The sequence below is a fragment of the Rhipicephalus microplus genome, chromosome X (assembly GCF_043290135.1).
Source record: "Rhipicephalus microplus isolate Deutch F79 chromosome X, USDA_Rmic, whole genome shotgun sequence".
In the NCBI taxonomy this organism is placed as follows: domain Eukaryota; kingdom Metazoa; phylum Arthropoda; class Arachnida; order Ixodida; family Ixodidae; genus Rhipicephalus; species Rhipicephalus microplus.
The window spans coordinates 416,138,694-416,155,887 of NC_134710.1; positions in this window are offsets into that span (position 1 = coordinate 416,138,694).

A 17,194-nucleotide genomic window follows, 5' to 3' on the forward strand; every position below is an offset into this window, starting at 1 on the left:
TGATAGGGGCACTAATTGTTACGGGTCAGTGCTAAAGATGTTCTTTCAAGAACAACCATGCCATTTGCTGCATGCACCACCTGCTAACTACGCAACAGTAACAGCCCTAAAGAAGCACTCTCACGGTATATAGGCGTGTTAGATAAAATCTAAGCACAGCCTGGTGCTAAACTTGTCAATAACCAGTGCATTCGGGTAATATGAAATAACATATACGATAAAAACTGTTTGTAAATTCTGCCACAGGATTAAAATACATGGTCATATAATATGTTTGATCCATTTCAACCAATTTTTTCAAGGCGATACAAAAAAGCCAAAAGCATGGGGAATGTTACATAATTTATGGAAAATGTTGTGGACTTTTGTCGTGGAAGCCAGCTTCTTTCCTATGTTCTGATGGTCAAAGGGCAGGTGGTTAAATTGGTTGTGAAAAACTTTCAGTGTCACTGAAAAAATTATAAGAAAGCTAATTAGACTCGGGCTGAAATATACATCTACAAAACCACAGGGCACCGTGACAACTCTTATTGTTTGTTAAAATTCTTGCTCTATAATGTTCTCCCGCTGAGCCCGCAAGCTTTCGAGAGAGAAGAATCAAGCAAGAATAGCAAACACCTGTAATGAATGGGCCCACCTTTTTTCTTTTTTTCTTGACAAACTATTTTTGCGAGCTGCCTTAAGCGCAAAAAACAATTACAGGTCACCGGCAACTAATACGTTTAGGCAAGAGAGCTTTCTTGTGAAGGGCCGGCATGCGTTAACTTTGCGTGCTGTGGTTCCACATCTTCCCCGCGCATGGTGCGCGCCGTCCTCACGTGACACTCGCGTTTGCCAACACCATGCAATCCAGACCGCAATAAAGTGCCCGCGAAAAAGTAATTAGGTCCCACCAGAACACCTGCAACGAAGAGAAGGGTGAAGACTTTCTCGACAAGATGGCGTACTACATTCCATTTAGTATGCGCAGCGCGTCTACTTAACGCTCTCTACGGCTCTTGAAGTCATTGTGTTGCAATGGTGTACACTGTGGCCATACTAATGAATAGAAGACACATAGCAGACACGTGATCCGGTGTTCTTGTCAAATATATTGCTATTTTTGCGAATCAGTTCCTCTCCCAACTAGTACTTTACAATTAGGATCTCTTTGGGCGTTTTAAGCTCGTCATAAGTTCTCGTGATACGTGACGCCAAACAGGCTCATAAAGAGTGTGCCACACTCGCCGACGTGGCTACTGGTGGCGCTGACTGACACTCCCACGTTTAAATTCACGCACATACCAATTAGTGGCTCGGTGGGGGGGGATAGCCGCCGAGGTATCTCAGTAATAGAGCCTCGAACGCGTTATTTTAAAGTCACAGGTTCGGCTCCTGCCCACGGCAAGGTATCTTTTCACCCACTTTTATTTCTTCATATTCACATCACCATTCGGTCTGATAGTTTCCTTCATACTTTTCTCGGCATTATTGTATGTTATATCTAATTATTCTTGCGTCAAGACGCAAAATTGAGCCCTTAGGTATGAACTTCTTTCCCTTATTTTCAATGAGGGTCGCGTACTAGCAGACTTGGTGACTTTAGGTTGTACACGAGATACGAGGGACTATGGGTCAGCTGCCCACTGGTAACAAGTTCACGAGCTACGTGACGGCAAACAGGCTCTTAAATAGTGCGCCACACTTGCCGCCATGGCTACTGGTGGCACTGACCAGCACTCCCACGTTTAAATTTACATATATACCCAATAAAGTAGCGGGGGGAACAGCCGCCATGGTAGCTCAGTGGTAGAGCATCGAACGCATTACTCGGAGGTCGCAGGTTTGGTTCGTGCCCACGTCAAGCTATCGCTTCACCCCTTTTTCTTCCTTTCCATTTACAATATCATTCAGTCTGATAGCTTCCCCTATGAATGCCTTGGCATTATTGTCTTTTAGATGTCATGAATATTGTGTCAAAACACGGAAAAACAAGCTCTTAAGTGTTCACTTCTTTCCCTTATTTATTAACAAGGGTCTCGTACTGGCAGACTTGGTCCCTTTAAGTTTTAGGCGAAGGACTATTGGTCAGCTGCCAGCTCGTAATAAGTTCGCGTGCTACGTGATGCCAAACAGTCTTATAAAGAGTGTGCCATAGTCGTCCCCATGCCTACTGGTGGCGCTGACTGACACTCCCACGTTTAAATTCATATATAAACCTAATAAACTGGCGGGGGGGGGGGGGGGGGAATCGCCGTAGTAGCTAAGTGGTAGAGCGCCGAAAGCATTATTCGAAGGTAGCAGGTTCGGTTGCTGCCCACGGCAAGTTATCTTTTCACCCAGTTTTTTTTTCTTCACACAGGAATATTTCTTCATGTTTTGCGCCTATTCTTGCAGCTGTGCTAGTACAACAGGTGATCTGAATTGGGGGCTACCTTTTCTTCGCCCCACCTTCTTTGCGTAACGACACAAAACAAGCACTTTCTTTCTTTTTAGACATTGTGCGTAGTAGCAGTTAACTTGATTTTGAATTGTACACGAGCATAATGTAAACTTCTCAAGACACAGCTCGGCATATAATTGGAAAGGGCATTAACATAACAATCAATGATCCAAATGAGTGCCCCTAACCAACAGATTCTTCTTTAATTTTTATTAGCGAAGAATATTCAGGCATCAGACTTTTTTTTTATACCTCAGGCATTTACGTGTTAATCATATGAGCTCACCATAAAGAACGTTGTCACTGCGTGGAGCTTTTTGCGTACACAGCAAAAATATAATCAGACATCCATATAATCAGTGGTTACGGTACTCGGGTACTGACCCGAAGGGTGCGGATTCAATCTCGATATCAGCGGCCGCATTTTGATTGAGCTGAAATGCTAGAGCCCCGTGTGCTACGCTATGTCAATGCACGTTAAAAAAAGCCCAAGACAATCGAAATTTCTCCAACCCTTCAGTACAGCGTTCCTATATATCGTAGTTTCGGGGACGTGAAACCCTAGATATTATCAGAGATACAGTTTGACGGGTCCCGTTTCATTAACAAATAGGTAGCTTTTCAGTAGAAAAAAGTGGGAGGCATGTTACTTTCATCAAATTTTTTTTGTTTTTGTGTTGCTTTATAAGATAACTCCGGTGCTTTCGAATCGAGCACTCCAGCCTTTATTACCAAATGAAACATCCACCTTCATTTAAATACGTGTGCGCGCGGGTGGGGTCCGTGGCAGGGTTTGATGATAGGCGAATAAAGAAAAGGTTGAAAAAAGTTTTGATGCATCTCACACATAACGGAAATCTAGTTAATGCGGCGCTAGAATCCATGCTTTGAACGAGGCGTCATGATATGCAAATAATGCCTTTGAATAAAATGAGTTGTTCATGAAATAGGCAGCTCATTAGGGACATGGAATTCTCTGGTGCCTAAAAAATAGCGCATGATCTTATTTCACAATGTCTGCACACGCTAAAGCACATGCGCAAATGTCATTGAATGAACTGCATGCTACAGAACTTGCAAGGCAAATTATAGTCATTATACTGTATGTGTAACGCGTATTGCATTGTTACTAAAGCAGTTGGCCAACACCCGACAATCGACATAGCCTTGACATAACTTCTAGAATTCTTTTCTGAAAAATATTCGACCATCAGTGGGCTCTGCGGTAGGTCACTGCGGATGTATACGTAATCTTCATTCTTTGCGTGCAATGATGTTTTTTCATAAAACAGTCATCTGATGCTATTCTTCGAATGTGTGTGTCGCGCACATATCCAGCTATGTATGGTCCGTGGTTGCCGGTATGTGTCACACACGACTGAAGGAAAGAATTTCACGACCTACGTGACATCAGTATCACGTTATAGATTTCGTGAAGTGCCACTCAAGTTTGTCATACACTCGAATTCAACATGTATTCACGTACTCCTTGGATAATTTTGGTTTAGAGCAGGTTAAAGTGAAGACCACTCCAACAGTCAGACGTAGGCGAATAGCTGATAGATAGAAGCACTTAAATCACCTTTGTTCACAATTTGAGCGCTTCAAAGAAATCCTATGCATTAAAACTGCAATGTTAGGAAAATTCCATGTCAAAACTGCTGAAATTACGGGCACAGCAAAAAGTACGTTATTCTTATAGCACCGACATATGCGGATTGGTACAAGACATTTTATATGAACTGCAAAAATGGATTGTTTACCGTCTCCAACGTTTATCGAACTCGTAGATAACAGTGAGAATTCAAATCTTTTGCTAAAGTAAATGTATTTGATAGCATTTCTGAGACAATGACGCAGTGGCGCTGCCACGCCGGCTGCACCCCATCGCCAACCTCCACTACCCAACGCACCAGCAACGGACAGCGCCGCCGCGTGTTGCATAGAGTCTGGTTTCTCCGCCGCCGCTGGGGTAAGCTCGCGCTCACGACACCAGGAAAACCATTCTAGCCACTGTAGCGACTGTAGTTCGAGACCAAGTGTGAACACGCCATTTGCACCGTTTCATCGCATTGCACCACAGTATCACAAGTCCAGCGTTCATCAAACATGGTAGGTAATTTTGTCGCCGCGTCGGACCACCGCAAGGCCAAAGCCAATGACAACTCGGGTTACGTGCATCATCACGCCGCTGATGACGCTGTGTATCGGTCGTCGCTAAAGCCCCTGTCGTTCGTACGAAGTACTGGGATTTTAGTAGCCACTTTTATCATCGTGGCCAAAGTGAGTCGACGAAATGGAGCCGTCCATTTGCCGACATCGCTGCTCGTGGTGTCGCAATATATATCAGGGTAAATTTCGCTCGCGGCGTGAAAGAACTCTGCATTGAACAAAGTGATGTTTGAAGTGTGCCAATTCTTCAAAATAGCCTCCGCTACAGAACCACTAGAGAGATTGCGAGCAGCGATGCGAGGTCATTTCTAAGGTAAACAGAGGAACACCAGCGTCTCAGTTAGCCCACTCATTTTTTTCCACCTTCGCTGTTCACATCAATGACACCGTAAAAGTTGATAGCGTATGCTAACGTATTACATACGAGTGCGAAGCCTAATCGTATTGCCGAAAATAAGCGCTCAATGAGGAGTTCGCGTCTGATTGCGAAAGGGGGATGCTAGCGCCTGCCACACCAATAAACCTACCTATCGACGCTGATTGGCTTACCTATCTTCGTCGTGAGTGAGGGGGGGGGGGTTGTGGCCGCTGTAGTGATTAGCTTGTCGTTCATGAAGGTATAGTTTTATTAATTACTAGGGTATTTTAGCAAGTTTCGAAAATACGGTGTGGAAATGCGGTGCGGTAGTACCATACCGTTTACTTCTCCAGTAACATTGCGTTCCCTGTACGACTGGTTCCTCGGTAACAGCGTGTAGGCTGACAGGCCACAACCAGGCTGACAACCACAAAATGATTTTTGAAAACAAACTTTTATGTTTTTGGGATCATAGAGTTTCCCAAAATTAACTAGAGGGCACTTTGGCGCTGGGATCGTTCAGCGACCATGGGAATGATGGGTAGTACACACATTTGTTTTGTCTTCGTACTTGCAACTTCGTTTATTGTTGGTTACGGTATTGTTTTGAAAGAAAGAACGAACTCTTTTGAACTTAGTGACTTGATACAAAATGGTAAACCTAAAAGAATAAGGTTGTGAAGCGCAAACGGTGAACATTTGCAAATTTATGTTTTCGTGAAAAACAGCTCCAAGCCACACCAACACACACGGAGCTAGAAGCAAGCCAGAAGTATGAAACTTAGACAAATGTGTGTACTACCCATCATTCCCATGCTCGCTGAAGCGTCGTGTGTGGCAGCTCCCATAGACACTAGCGCCAGAGTTCTCTCTAGTGTATATTACAAAACTCTATGTTTGGGATGCCTTCACTCGTAAAAAGTAAATTACCGGCAAAGGAGGAGTGGTAACGCAATACTGCCTCTTGATTCCTCTTTTTTAGCTAATGTTGAATTTTAATTGCGGGGCAGAACAGTCGACCCACTCCATGAGCGAGCACTGTGCTTTGGCATTGACCTATGCCTCCAGATCCGCCATTTGAACACAACCCACGCATCTGGAGCAAGACGGCAGCTGCCACGTTACCCACAACACCTCGCGCGTTATCCCTTCCAATGTCTCTTCCCTGCACCTTGGCACCCACGCACCACCAGCATAGCCACGCCGTTCGCTTGCTTGTACAGTCGTTCCGCGTTGTTCACCTCTGCGGAATAGATATTTCACCAAGTGTTCATCGTTTGTTGTTCACTATACCAACTATACAAAAACACGCAGGATGCGGAGCACCATAGGTGTCTCCTCAATTCAAACACATTGCCGTAATTGTGAGTTCAATGCAACGCACGTGTTACGTGTAGCACTTGTCTGTTCGTGCTTCCTTTGTGTTATATCGTTGGTTTACTGCTGATACGATCCTTTCATTCAGACACATAGCATTCTTGAATGGATCATGCGTTTACCTGTGTTTTGCGAAAAGGAAAACTTATGCCACATTCACATCTTTTTTTTACACGTGATTGCACAAACACCACTCTGAATTCGCAGCCAAAAAACATTGTGCGCGCGTCACCGCTGTTCTTGGAAGAAACTGCGTCGAGAACCAGCTTGCAGTCCCTTCGGAACTTAGCCGCAGAAACCAACCCTGTTGCTGACAAGCGTGTTTAGTACGGGCAGTTTTGTTGACCAATCGTCAAAAGCAATACTTTTCTGCATTCCTACCTTGCTCCCGCAGCAATTATCTGCACTTCAGCGATCACTGGGATGGTAAGTATGCATTTTTAGCGAGATACTTCTAATGTAATGCATTCACTTTACGAGGGCAGTGCGACCTGTGTGGCAGTGCGAGCCCTGTACTGTACAATGTGGCGAGTTACAGCGCACTCGCCTTTCACTGTAAGCGGTGCAGAAGCCCTTGTCTGCATTTATATGCAGCGAAGAATCATATAAACCTTTGTTGCAATCTTGAGAAATTTATTGCCATGAATGTTTAGTTGCAGAGATAACATCGTGAGTGCATGTTTTCATAAGTAATGGGGTTATAAGTTTATCCACGTCAACACCCTACTTCTCAGTTCAAAAAAATAATATTCCTTTTCTTTAAGCGTGACTGCCTTTTCAGACTTGAAAGATTGTGTTCAATTTTTCATAACAGTTAGCAGAACAGGAACTGCTCCATGAGGCTAGCGAATGTTTAAGTACTTGCATGCCACGCAGTACGCTTATGCGAATTATTTATTTGAAATTTCGTGTCAGTACAATGTAGCCTAGAAAATTAGTTATTGTTTTGTGACCGTGTTGGCAAGCCTCACGTGGGTTAGTTTCATTAATGCTTACATTAGAGCATCAAATTATCTTGCTGGTTCAATGTACTTTGCACATAGTGTCCCTTGACAAAAATTGTCGATAGTTATGCCACCAATGTATGCCACCTTTATGAATAACAATGTATATGGTTACTCAATGAATTGTATTTAATGCATTATTTATTGCCGGGACACAGTCTAAAAAGTGAGTAACGCAATGAGTCTATTTGTTTATATCATTTATTTTGAGAATACTGCACGAGTGGCTCCTGCTGAAGTGGATACAAATATATCCGAACAATGAATTCTACTTAGTATTTTAGCTAAATCTGAGCAGAGAACACTGAGCACTCTAACGACTAAAATGGGCTTCAAATGTCTACAGGAAGACAAAAGCTCAAACAGGGTACCTATATAGGCTTATAGGTCGCAGAGCAATTGCCAACATATTTGATTACCACAGCTCTTGAAGCACCTAGGTGGGATGAGATACCGCTGCTACATTCACACTGAAGCACTTTTCTTAAGATCGAGGCTGCGAGTGGACCAGCGGGGAGACAAAACCTATGTTGGATAACTAGCAACAATACTTTGCACAAATAGGGCCATTGAAGAAGCTTAAGAACAAGAAGCAAAAGTTCGCTGAAATCGCGCCTTACATCACAGAGGCAATTGATGCTCACAAAACGGGAGAACAATGCTGCAGCCGCTACATGACAGTCATGCGACGCAAAAGCAGTGCCGCAGCACACAACAATAAATCGAGGAATTTTTCTTGTCATGTTCTTTACGAAGATGACACTGCTAGGATTCGTTGCTCGATGACAGGCTAGAGCCCGGAGAACTGAGGAACAGCTCGGGCATTGTTACTGGGAAAAGACCGCTGAGTCAAGTATCCACCGCCAGCGAATCATCCACCAGCCAATCATTTCCATGCCAGGAGTTGACAAGCCAGGAGTCTATGAGTTCCACAAAGAAACCGGACTTAAAAAAAACTCAAGCTCTAAGGCCACAGAAAACTGGAAAACAAGCATTTCTTCAATGAAATGGCTAGATTTTACAACAAAAACGAAATAACCAAGAGCAACGTGAAGAACAAAAAAAGAAGCACCACATCGATAGTCAGTCGTAGAAAGAATGCTGGCGGCAAGAAAAAAAAACATCCACATACCGAGAAGATGAAGCTTCTAAGCCGCTTCTTTGACGTGGAGACTGAATAAAAATTTCAGTAGACTTTCATGAGTTGTGAGCTTAAACTTCATGTTTGAGCAGGCAGTCGAAATTTTGAAGCACTGCGATGGCATGTTTGTTTATTTCTATATCACTGTTTTGGCTATTGAAACCTTAGAAATGATGAACACAATTGGAGTTGGAAGATGAATATGAATAAGCTAATATTAAACTGCAGCTGTAATAGAAATTAGGGAAGTGCATGAAAATTGCTTATATTATACTGTATAATAACAAAATAGGTTTCGCATGCTAGTAAGTAACAATGGCATCATATAACATGCTGCAAGAAGCTTACTGTGGTGTTCGTTCTCAGTACTTTTTGAAGATCTTTTAAGGCCTTTGTACACTTAATTTCACCGAGCTTTCATAAAGCTTGCTCTTCAACACTTTCTTCAATGTTCTTATCTTACTGTTCTACCACTGAATAGCATTAGGTGTGCCTTCATCATCAGCATCATCAGCATCTGGCTCTTTATCGCCATAATCTATGTTCAAGCGATGAAGAATATAGCAGGTGATGATGAATCATTTAGGCAGTGAATAGTGTGCAACTCAAGGTACATGAGCTACCTAAATCGTTTCTTGATTGGGCTAAATGCATTTTCGGTTAATACTCATAATCCTGAAAAATTAAACTTGATTCCTTTTTCCTGCTTCCTCATAGCACCGTTTTCCCTGTATGGTGTCACGAGGCATCCTAACAGTAAATAAGCTGCACCCCTTAATATGTGGTATTGGCCCTGACATAATGGAGCTATCCGATTGGACGGTGGCGATAAGCACAACACGTGAGAATAATGCATATGAATTAGGGTTCCTGCGAATGCGCATAGGAAGCGCCTCTGTGGTCACAGACGGCTTGCAGCATCAGCGCAAGGTAGTGGTGTCTGCAGCAGTATCTAGAGGAAATGTTTTTTTTGGCTGTAAACTGTATTCACATATACGACCCATTGTATGCAGCCGATGACAGCAGGCATTTTAGACAGCAAACGAGTGTTACCCTTCCAATGACTGATGCCGGTCATGTCTAAGCAACATAAGAGCATTTGCAAGAAGCTTTGCCACAAAATACTAGTGCTCCAACATAGTAACTCGGTCATGGCACAGCAAGGTATATTTGAGGTCAAGTATGAGAAATTAAAACCAAGTTTGTCCATGAAAACTGGTGAAGGTAGCCTAAATAGCTGTCACTATAATGTATTATTTTTTGCTGCCCACTTTTCTTTTTGCAATAGTAATTCGAGAGAGAAAGCAAAACAAAGCCCGAGTATGTTTCTCCTTAACTGAGTTGAAGCACATCATGAGGATTCGGTGGCGAAACCAGACCCAGTACATGTTGCAAGGTACGTCTGCACAGGAATGACAAATCATGCAGCGCCATTCACGTGAAAACAATCAGTTATGATGGCAGTACTGACATAAGGCATATGTTTCACTCACTACTGGCAGAAACTAGGCACTAATATTACGACGTACGTATTATTTTTTATGAAGGTTCATCGCAGGGTAGTGTTTAGCTTGAAATAACAGACAATAAATTATGGTTTCATCTTGCTCTACTAATCAATAAAGCATGGCTGATAAAGTTTTATTGATTCCTATGACAAATAAAATCAACGCGAACACTGTCTTAATTGTCAGTCAGCTTCTCCAAGTATGCGGCAAGATTTATAGCCGATGGTCTCAGCGTCATTAGAAACTACTCTACTCTATGAAAGACTCGGTGAACAGAGCCCTTTCATAAGCGAAACGACTTGCTACGTCTCGCGTGCGTGTTTTGCTGGCCGCGTACCTGCACATCTGGATGACACGTACCCTAAAAGAAAACAAAACAGCTTAGGTTCACAGTGCACTGTGAGCAACACGCTTTTGCAGGCATCGCAGAATGAAAAAAAAAGGGGGGGGGGGGCAGGACGCGTAACTACCAAGATATATGCCAATTGTAACGACGAGAGAAATAAGACACAACGCCTTTGCTGCAGGCCGGCTGTTCTTATTCTGCTTCGTCTTCGTCCTCTTCCTCCTAGCATGCGAGTCTGTGCCAGAGAGAGTTCCAGTTTCGGTTTTCGTCATTACACTCGGCCATGACTGCTAGCGCGCAAAGGGCAATTTTCTCTGGAGGGCGGCACTGGGAGTGCCGTGGTAGTCTGTCATGTGCACGCCTCGAGCTGTCCTGTGGAACTGTCCTGTACTCTGGTGGACGACCCTGGCTGTGTCGAGGTGGTCGTTGCAGGTCGCGTCCGCGCGGCAAGTTAATGTAGTCACCTGGAGAATGTAAACCCAGCAGGTGATACTGGCTGGTGCGGAGTGATCGCATTGGTGGCGGACCATCGCGATGACTACCCCTTCGCTGCTTGGATGACATTGCAGGGACACCAGTATGCAGTACTGCGGCCCACACTGAGCGGGGACGCCTGCGTTGTTCAGAGCGAGGGAAGGTACGATGGGCTATATCGATAGATATCAGCGACATCGCTGTGTAGACTTTGCGCGTAGACTTGCGACGCAAGTCGTGCTCTAGCGTCTTCGCTGATGCACTGCTGGTCGAAGTGGAGGTTTTTGCCAATCCGTCACGTGCGTTCATGTCGACATGGCCAGTTGCCTCGCCATCCGGAGCAACCGTGAACTGCACCGGAATGACTTCGATGGCATCCTCCTCAGGTGGAGTAGGCACTTGTGGCTCGTTAGGGGAGACGGCATTTGGCAAGTTACGAGCGTCCACGCACTCGGCCAATGACGGCAAAGGTGGCAGGGGATGGTGCGGCTCCTTACTATGGGTCAAACTGGCCGTTGTGACGTGTGCTTGGTCTCCGGCTGGTTGTGAAAGAGCCGCCGTCGTCACGCAGCAGGTCAATGGATCCAGGCCATTTGGGGCTGACCAGCTTGGAGGCTGGCTCACTGGCTTCTGTGCTTTATAGGCGGTCCTAAGTTGGGTCAAGGGTAATTGTGTGTCAGGTGTCGACGCGGAGTCAGAGATTTGCCCGGAGGAGTACACCGTCCAGCTTGTCTCGATGATTGCCGCAGGGTACTCTGGGAAGCTGTCCGGGGAGGGGGCACGCGGCACAGCTGTAGGGGGGCGCGGCGCCTCGTGAGGTTGATCTCCGAGGTAGGGCAGGTTGGCAGAGGGTGCAGCTGCCTCGTCGTTGTGCTTCTCAATAGCCCCTTGCTCGGTAGTGGCGAGGGTAGAATGAGAGGTAGCAGTGAGGTCAGACTCATTTCTTCCAAACGCAGCAATGAGCTTGGCGCTCCAGTCCGCCCAGGACTGCTGCCGCACGCCTTCGTACCTGTGCCACGCAGCAGCAGGATTTTGAAGGCGGTCTAAGGCCACGCACCACTTCTGATTGTCGCTCCATCCCTTGCGAGCTCCGAGAGCATTGATGGTAGCCACCCAATCGACGGCATCGTCCTGGAAGCCGCGAAACTCGGGTAGCTCGGAGGCAGCCGGTGGTGGTGTCACGGCAGGCGAAGCTCCAGAAAATAGCGACGCCACACAGCCAAGTTGGTGTGAAAGAGCCGCGAGAGTATACTGGAGCTTGCTGCGGCTCTCGGGGGAAGTTGTTGAATGGTCTTGCGAGGCGGCCGCGGCCAACGCCTCATCGATAATGTGAAGTCCCGGCAAGGCAGCAGGGAATATCGCAGAACTCGACGCTGTCAGGGCGCCGACCTCGAGGCGGAGTCGCGCAATGGTGCGCGAAAGCTCGGTGGCACTCTCGGGCGGCCCACATGCGGAGCCAGTGGGGACGTGTTCCCCGATCAGCGTACTCACTGCTGTGGTACCCTCGGCCGAGGGAGCTTGAACAGCACCCCTGAGCGGCTGAGGTGCCGATGAAGCACTGAGCAGGACGTTGTCGCAGTGGGAAGCGTGAACGGCATTCCCGGTCAACGACAGGCCATGTACTGTCGTGGTGGGGCCGGGGCAAGCCTGCCCAGGAGCCATCGAGAAGGCCTGGACGCCGTCCCCGAATGGCGGCACAGGTGCTCCCGGCTGCAGGAGGGCTGTCGGCTCCATGATCGAGGAAGCGTGAACAGCGTTTTTACGATGAGAGAACCACGCTGCCGATGATCCACGAGGGTACGGACAGGTGGCTTGTGCCGCAGGGTTCACTTGTCGACCTGTGCTCACGGCACAATCCGTGGCGAAGGACGCGTAGACGGTGTCCCTTTTCATGAAGAAATACCGGTGATGGGTATACTAGAGCCGCCGAGGAGGCCTTGGCGCCATCCCCGAACGGTGGTGGCAGTGGCGGCAGGTGAACAGCTGCTGAGGAGGCCTTGACGCCGTCCCCGAGCGACGCTTACCGCATCTGCACGTTGGCGGGCGTCCTGGATGACGAAGCCGGGACGTATGACGTCTTCTTCCTGTCGACTGCGCCATTGTAACGACGAGAGAAATAAGACACAACGCCTTTGCTGCAGGCCGGCTGTTCTTATTCTGCTTCGTCTTCGTCCTCTTCCTCCTAGCATGCGAGTCTGTGCCAGAGAGAGTTCCAGTTTCGGTTTTCGTCATTACACAATACATGATTTTCCGCAGGTTCGCGTCCTGTGCCTCCTGTACTGCAAAAAAAGAACAAATGAAATCTCCACAATGTGCTGAAACTTGAGTATGAAACTTTCATTTTTTACCTCATGGTTCGAGTACTGCTCAACAACGTCCTCGATGAAACGAATGACTTTGGGCCTCTTCGTGGAATGCTTAATATCCTGTGGAGTTCCCTCTTGTAAGCGCAAGCTTCAGCGCCACTGTCCGAGCAACCACTAGTGTCGGAACACTAGCTTTCTGATAAGGAGCTGCTGCTGTCACCGTCGAGAAGCAGAAGCAATGCCGCTACGTGTAACCTTAATAAACAACAAGAGAGCAAGTGGGTCAGGAATCGAACTGGGGCTAAAGATATCATAGTTGAAATAAAAAAAGAAATGGACATAGGGCCGAGCATGTAGCAGGTAGGCAAGATAACCGCTGGTCAATAAGGGCAACTGACTTAATTCCCAGAAAAAGCAAACGTACGATAGGGAGATAGAAAGTTAGGTGTGCCAATGAGATTAAAAAGTTGAAAGGTGTAACGTGACCGCGTTTGACGTCGAGGGGAGAATCAATAGCCTCTAAAGTACATGATGTCTACATTTAAGTCACCGCTATTATAAAGAATAGACAGTACAGACGGGCGCACGGACGGACTGACAGGTGAACATATGCACAGATATATGCACAGGTGGGCGTATGCACGGACGCACTTACGGACGGACAAAGAGTAGGCCAACGGAACGTTGTATCGACGCGCGGACTGATGCATGGACGGCCAGACTTACGGTTGGCATGGGTGATAAGTACTGCTGTCTGATTACGCATAAAGTCGGTTACAAACATGCGTGCGTTTTTTATGTGCAGGTGTTCATATTTGGTTTGAGGTTTGTGGGGTGTGGTGGATGCCATTTGGGTCGGCCTAAGGAGCTTGGCTCCAAAACACTGGCGTCGGCAGTGTTGACCCTGTAGAGGGCACTGCCTATGTTGCTTGTAGCATGTGGCCAGAAGGAGGCACTACAGGCCACCGAGCGTATATATGGGCTTTGGGACGAAGCAGTAAAGTTCTTCTAGTTCCCGTTTGTCAGTTACCCGCCTCGTTTCTTGGCTCCCGGGCTGAACATAATGTCAGAAGTGGGATCACGCCACAAATTCTACATGCCTAAGGACGCGGTACCGACCATCGCCGAAGCCAAAGCGAACAACGTTCAGGCGCACGAATCTAGCCTGGTCCTCTAGCAAACTTCACGTTTTCTAACCTCGTAGAATAATCCACGTAGATTACAACGTTCCGAAATTACGGCTTCGTGACCGGCCTGCGAAATTCCAGTGATGACGCCAATGTACAGACACGTCTTTACTGTATGGGACCGCAAGGCCGATCCATTCTTTCGTCCTTTGGGGTATCGGCACCGGAAACGCTTCCTTTCACATCTGTCAAAGAAAAATTGGATTTGCACTTAGTGCACCCTATGAATGAAATGCAAGAAAGTCTTTTTTTCCACCACCACCTTCAGCAGCCAGGTGAATCTGTGGATGACTTATTCACGACGTTACATTGTCTGGTAAATCACTGCAGTTACAACAGCCCGCTTTTCTAGGACCGTCTTGTTCGTGACTGATTTGTCGTGAGAATAAGTGTCTGATCAATTATGCCACTGCACAAAACTTACCGCCGAAGAAACACTGTGCCAATCCGGCATTCATGATGATGCTGAGAAAGAGCGGTTATCCCGGTAAATATTGATTGTGGATAACGCTCTTGCGGAAAAGCTGTGCATCAAATCGACTCGTCAATATGATACGCCCACACCTTTGTCCCGTTCTCGCTATCAGTTTGAACCCTTCACCGCACATCTTGTCAGTTTTGTGCGTGTCAGCGACACCTTTGCAAAGACTGCCCTGCCCAAAAATCAGTGTGCCACTATTGTTGAAAAATAGGGCTTTTGGCGAAGTTTGTATTAAGGACAGAATTGACCTGGTCGAATCTATCGAGCTTTACAACGTGGATTTACGCCAAAAAAGGCGCACGGATATACTTGTTAACGGGCACCCGGCCGAGTATAAGATAGACTCAGGCACAGACGTATACGGTCTCCCCGTCTTTCCCAGGTCGACCGCGGGGGCTAGATTCCATTGAAGGGGAAGTCTTAGGCCCTAGTTAACAGACCCTTTACGTTCTCGGTACCTTCAAAGTTGCTTTACAGTGGCGCGAATGAGCCACAGTGCAGACGTTCCATGTGGTTGACTGTCAGCGAACACACCTACTTTGGCTGCCTGCAATTGAAGCCCTTGGAGTCGTTCAGTTTGAGGATTCTGCCTAGTGCGTTCATTGCCCTAAAGCAAAAATATTCCAAGGACTTAAACAAATTTAGCAAGCTGAATACCGCCCACGCCTGAAAGCTGGCGCACGTTCATTTTGCTTGAGTGCCTCACGGCAGATTCCACTTTATTTCAACGACGTTGTCAAAATATAGCTGGATGAATTGGAGTCACCGGATGTCATACGGAAGGTAGCGACGCCAACAAAGTGGTGGCCCGGACTCGTAGTCGTGCCCTAGTCATCTTGAACCTAAAGGATTTGTGTTGACCTGGCAACGCTTAATGCAATAATTAAAAGAGAGTGCTTTACACTGCCAACAGTGGAACAGATTATTGAACAGTTGAGAGGAGCACAGGTGTTGTTTAAGTTAGATGCGCAGTCTAGTTTGCATCAAGTGAAGCTGAGTTCAGACAGCCAAGAACTCATGACTTCAATCACGCCATTCGGTCGCTATTGTTATAAGAGACTCCCTTTTGGTATTGCCACGGCACCTGAGTAACAGGTAATGTCAAGAATCGTTGCACGCTGGCCTGAAGTCGTGAACATAATTGATTACATTCTAATCTTCCACAAAGATTGGCAGGAGCACGACGAGAGCCTGAATGCCATACTGGCCCGCTTGGAAGAAAAGAATGTCACCCTCAACAAAAAGATGTGCGCGTTTTGGGTCACCTCAGTGAAGTTCCTGGGTGCAGTGGTTGGAGCAGACGGGATTTCGCCAGACCTAAACAAGTTTAAAATTGTCAAGAATGTGGTGCCGTCGACCGACGTCAGTGCAGTACGATGGTTACTTGGAATGATCCACCCGTCACACGCTTCATACTTCACTTACCCGATGTTACGTAGCCCATTTGTTTTTGTTTTTTTTTTGAAGAAGAACGGCACCTGGACTTGGGGCCCCACTCAAGATGCTGTCATCTCACGACTAAAGTTGTCGCTGAGCTCTGACACGTGTATAGCAAAATACTATTACTGCTACCACAGAGTAGTATCGGCGAATGCCAGTGCCTACGGCCTGGGAGTGGTACTCCTACAGGACCAGCCTGAAGGCACTCGACGGGCTGTTGCGTAGGCTTCAAGAGCCCTCACTTCCACAGAAGTGCGTTATAGCCAGATAGAGGGGTGTCTCGCCGTAACTTCGGCTGTTTTACAATACAATCAGTTTTTTTGTTGCGTCACCTTTGAAATAGAGATATCATCTTCCTCTGGTTACACTTTTGGGTAACACAGACCTAGAGCTCCACCCCGCCACGTTATTCTAGTGGCTAAGGTACACAGTTGCTGACCCGTGGTACACGGGATTGAATCCCAGCTGCGTTGGCTGCATTTTCAATCGAGGCGAAAAGGCTGTAGGCCCGTGTGCTCAGATTTGGGTTCATAATAAAGAACCTCAGGTGTTCTAAATTTCCGCTGCCCTTCCCCACGGCGTTTGTCGTAATCATATCGTAGGTTTTAGGACTTTAAACTGCACGTGTCAATCAATCAATCAGGACTTGGAGCTCGTGCCACTTCGCATGCTTACGAATGTGGATAAAACTGATGCGCTATCAGTATGTGGTAAAATATGCGCCTGGGAAGTACTTCGATGCAGCAGACACTTTGTCGTGATGCCCTCTGAAGTGCCGGCTTCCCCCTTAATAGAGACGTTGGAGCTGTTCATTAGGGAAGTGTTTAATGAATTGCCGCCTCTTGTAGCAAGACCCCTGAAAGATGTACGAAAGCGTCAAGCTAAAGATTGTGTTTGCTCTGCGGCCATGACCTACTGCCGAAAGCATAGCCCGACAAACCAAGGTGCCTCTGGAGGTCACACCGTTTTTGAAGGAGA